The following is a 4,861-nucleotide window of genomic DNA, read 5'->3' as shown; positions in this document are numbered from 1 at the left end:
TAGATTCTCCAAGTTTTTGGAATTCAAGAGTTCCAGTTTTTCTATTGCTATGAAGAGATACCATGAACAAGGCAAGTTATAAAAGAAAGCAATTAATTGAGTGATTGCTTAGTTTCCTAGGGTGAGTCCAAGGCCATCATAGTGGAAAGCATGGCACCAGAGCAGTACTTGAGAACTTACATATTATCCACAAATTGGAAGGGGAGAAAGAGAATGACAGAGAGAGAGAAAAGGAGAGATAGATAGATAGATAAATAGATAGATAGATAGATAGACTTTGGCTGAGATGGGCTTTTGAAACTTCAAAGTCTGTCCCCCATGACACATCTCCTCCAATAGTGCTATACCTCCTAACCCTTCCCAATATAGTCCTCCAGTTAAGGAGCAAGCATTCAACTATATGAGCTTATGGGGTTGTTTTAGCTAGGCTTTTATTACTGTGAAGAGACCCCATGGCCACAGAACCTTTTATAAAGAAAAGTATGCATTTGGGTCTGGCTTATGTTTCAGAGGTTTAGTCAGTTATTGTCACTGCAGAAATTATGGTAGCTCAGAGGCAGACATGACACTGGAGAAGGCGCTGAGAGTCTACACATGGCTTGGCAGGCAGCAGGAATAGAGGGTGACACTGGCCCTGGCTTGGGCATCTGAAATTCCAAAACTCACCCCCTGTGACACATTTCCCTCAACAAGGCCACATGTTCTAATCCTTTCAAATAATGCCACTCTTTATGAGTCTATGAGGGCCATTTTCATTTAAACCACAACAGTTTTTAAAATATTCCCCAATGAGTCTCTGAATTTCATTGGAACCCTTTTTGTCTCTAATGTTATTAATTTGGGTCACAGTTTTGCTTTGGTAAGATTGGCAAGGGATTGTCAGCCCTGTTAATTTTTTTTCACAGAATCACTAATTGTATTAATTATTACTGTAGACTATGTTTTATTACTTTTGTTCCTGATCTTTGTTGTTTCTTGACACATGTTGGCTGTAAATTTTTTGTTATTCTAAGACTTTGGGGTATATCATTATTTATTTGAGATCTTTCTCATTTTTTATATACATCTGAATATCTATAAATGCTCTTAGACCTGTCTTAGCTGAGTACTAAATGTTCTGGGTGTTTATAATTTCACTTTTTTGGGGGCTAGGAGCTTTTAAATGTTTCCCATCTTTCTCAATAACCCATTCACCATTCAAAGGGGTATTATTTAGTTTTCAATGTATTTGTGCAATTTCTGGTTCTATTAATTCCCAGTTTTGCTGTACTGTGATCTAATATACAAGAAGTTATTTCAGTTTTTTTGGTGTTCGGTAAGATTTGATTTACGATATGGAATGTAGTCTATTTTATTAAACTTCCACGGGCTACTGAGAAGAATAAATGTTCTGTCTCTGTTACATAGAATATTTTGTGTAGTTTAAATCCAAAGTTTCTTTGATGATTTTTAGTTTTCCTGGCTACCTTACAGACAGTTGAATCTTTTTTTTTTTTTTTTTTTTAGGTTGTATCATTATTGGTGAGTTGAGATTATTTACACCTAAAGCTGTTATTTAGTGATAGTTACCAGTTCCTATAACTTTGTTGATTGTTTGTCTGGTTGATTGGGCTATTGTTCTTTGTTCTCTCTTATGAACTTGTTAGTTTACTGTGTTAGATATGTAGCTTCCTTCTTAGTTCTCTTTCATCTATTCCTCTCATGAATATTTCTGTTTCTTGGATTCTTTTGAATTAGATTGTCTTTGTTTTTTTGTCTGTGTATAGTGTTTCTTTACATATCTTGTCCACTGCTAGCATGAACTTCTTTAAATTGTACATATCTTGAAAAGTCCTTATTTATCTACTAATTTAGAATATTCCTTTGCTGAATATTATAATAATCTGGTTGACATGTATTTACTTTCTGAGATATATTATTCTATGCTTCCTTATATCTCCAGTTTGCTGATGTTATTCTGGTATTTGTCAAATTTATTTGACAAAATAAATTTGTCAAATTTATTCATTGATAAATTTGGCGTTTTCTCCTGGGATTTTTAACACTGTTTGCTATGTATTTTTAACATATTGACTATAATGTATCATCTAAAATGTATTCTTTCTGATCATTTGGAGGGTTCTCTAAATGCTTCTTTTAAGTTTGGGTGTTTATATATTTCTCTGTGTTAGTGGAATATTATGCTATAATTTTACTGAACAGGGTATCTGTCCCCTAAGTATTTAGATCAGTCTTCTATCCTATTGATTATAAGGCTTGGCCTCTTTGATCATATTTCAGAATCTTAGCCCTATCCCAGTGTTTGTGAATATTATATCCATTTTCATTTGTTTTTCTACTTTTTGTTATTTCCATATTGGTCTTTGAATATAGTATTTTATATCAACTTTTCTTCCACTTGGTTGAATCTATTGGTGATGTTATTAATTTTTTATTATATTCATTGAGTTTTTCACCTACAACATTTATATTTAGTACTTTTTAATTTTAACTTTTCGTTAACATTTTCTATGTTGCTGAGTTTTTTAAACCACATTAATGATTTTTCGCCTTCATTTTTACCACTTTTTCCTTTCTTTGTCCTGACTTGAATGTATTTTCTTGTTTGTCTTCTTTTTCCAATTACTGGTGCCTTTTACCAGTAAACTTTAAAAATTTTTATTCAGCATTTTGCCTAGCTCTTTGTTCTTGAGTTTAGTAGTTGAGCAGTTATAATCTTTTAGAGGAATCAAGTGGCATTGCTTTATCAAGTTTCTTTTGTGTTTGTGTCACAATTCATTTGTTTAGAAATATATCTTTGGTATGGGGATATACTATTACCAAGAAGCCTGTTCCAAAGGCTCAGAGACAAGGAAAAGTGATGTAGCAACATAAAACATCAACTAACATAAGACAAAATATACACTACAAATCAGTTAAAGCTCACCAATTCATCACCAGTGACCATAAAATAGCAAATACAAAACTACTATAGAGTATGATGTGAAATGAAAACTTATTTCAGATGAATGTTAAATAATCAATAAATGAGATCAATCAGTTAAAGGAGGAGGAAAAATGTTGGAGGGGCAAGTTTAAATAAAAGAAATAAAAAAAGAAGAGCCACAAAAAAGCATTTTATTAAAGGGAAGAGAAAAGAACAAAAGATTAAAAAAATAGAAACAACAGCAACAACAACAAACGATTGCCGAATAATTAAGAATTCCAAAAATAAAAACACAAGAATATTTTTAAATGAAATTAAGATGCTAATAAAAGTAAAGAGGAATAGGATAAAACAAGAGTAGAACAAAACCACGGAAAAAATATTGTCCAATAATATAGAAAATATCTAAGTGTAATTGGATGATTATGTGAAGATAGTCACAAAATACATAGAAAAATTTTAAAAAGTCAGCAGATAGAAATCCTACTTGAGCAAAGTAAAAAGTGAAAAAGATGAAATAAAACACTAGGATGAAACTAGCATCTTCGATTTGCTAGTTCTTTGCATACCAGAGCCTTTACTAGTCACATTTAGTTTTACAGTTTGTGGGCTGGGCAGTTCTCTCATATTCCTAAGAATCTTCAGATTGTAGGACCAGTGATTGTTCTAGCTGGGGTTGACTCCTAAGCACATTTGCAGTGAAATCTGTGATGTCAAAAGAACTATTTGTGTACTTTTTAAGACTTCCTGAGTACTACTCATACTGATGAAGCTACCTGCTGGGTTTGAGTAAAATGTCCCCCATTGTGTTGGACATTTAAATGCTTTGCTCACAGTGGTGATGTTGTTTGGTTTTTTGGTTTAGGGGTTGTAGCATTGCTAGAGGAATCATGTCACTGGGGTGGGAGTTGAGAGCTTAAACATTTACGCCATTTTAAGTTTGTTCTTTGTCTTGGTTAGGGTGATTGTTGCTGTAATAAAACACAGTGACCAAAAGCAACTTGAGGTAAGTTTTCACTCACCATGCCAAATAACAAGTATGCCCACAAGGGAACCTCTCCCCACACAATTTTCATACCTTCAATGAATATCATAGTTTTCTACACAGTCCTGTATGACTATGTTCTATGGGACTCTGCCATTGTGGCCCTACCAGACTCATTTTGTCCTGCCCATGTCAAAGTGACCTCACTGGCATCTATGCCACTAAAGCTTCCATGACAGGAAAATATAAAGGGGCACAAAAGGGTGGTCAGGTTCTAAGAAAATGACCAAAAAAAAAATTGCTCTTAATACTCAAACTTGGCATAGTGTAAGGCCTGGGTTAAACAGGCTGGTAGCAGTAGTCTTTCAGTGCAGGGGAACTTGATTATCCACAGGCTGACCTGAAGTATGGTCTGAATCATGTAGTAAAATGCGAATGTCTTCCATCACCTCATTGTAAAATATCAGCTGCTTAGGGCACATTCAGTCCTCAGAATGCAGAGTTTGTTTCATCTGCAGCCTGCATTGATGAAGGAGCTCTTCCATGGACACCCTTTGCTTAGGGAAAGGAACAGAAGTTTTCCTATGGGAGAGGTGCTTAAAAGCCTGTTGGTATAATGTTCTTTTAAAATGTACATGCCTTACCCTTGTTAATTCAAATGCTGATTTCCCCACCCCCAACTCTCTGCTTTCAATCTGGATATTGCATTGTGATACTCACTATAAGCATCCTGTCTCAACTCTTGTGTAAACAGGACACAAATAAAGCAACTAGATACAATGTTGTGCAATGGGAGGAGTCAGAAGACAGGAAAAGGGGAGGAGCTAGAGAACAGGAAGGGCGAGAAGGAGGAGGAGCAGGAGAGGAGAGCACGAGGAGAGCACAGCGGGAGGAGAGAGCTTGGAGGACTTGGAGCATGAACCAGACCTAAGATTTCACAAAAAGCAAGT

Source organism: Meriones unguiculatus, chromosome 9, assembly GCF_030254825.1.
Source record: "Meriones unguiculatus strain TT.TT164.6M chromosome 9, Bangor_MerUng_6.1, whole genome shotgun sequence".
In the NCBI taxonomy this organism is placed as follows: domain Eukaryota; kingdom Metazoa; phylum Chordata; class Mammalia; order Rodentia; family Muridae; genus Meriones; species Meriones unguiculatus.
Note: the sequence above shows the minus strand (reverse complement) of the source record.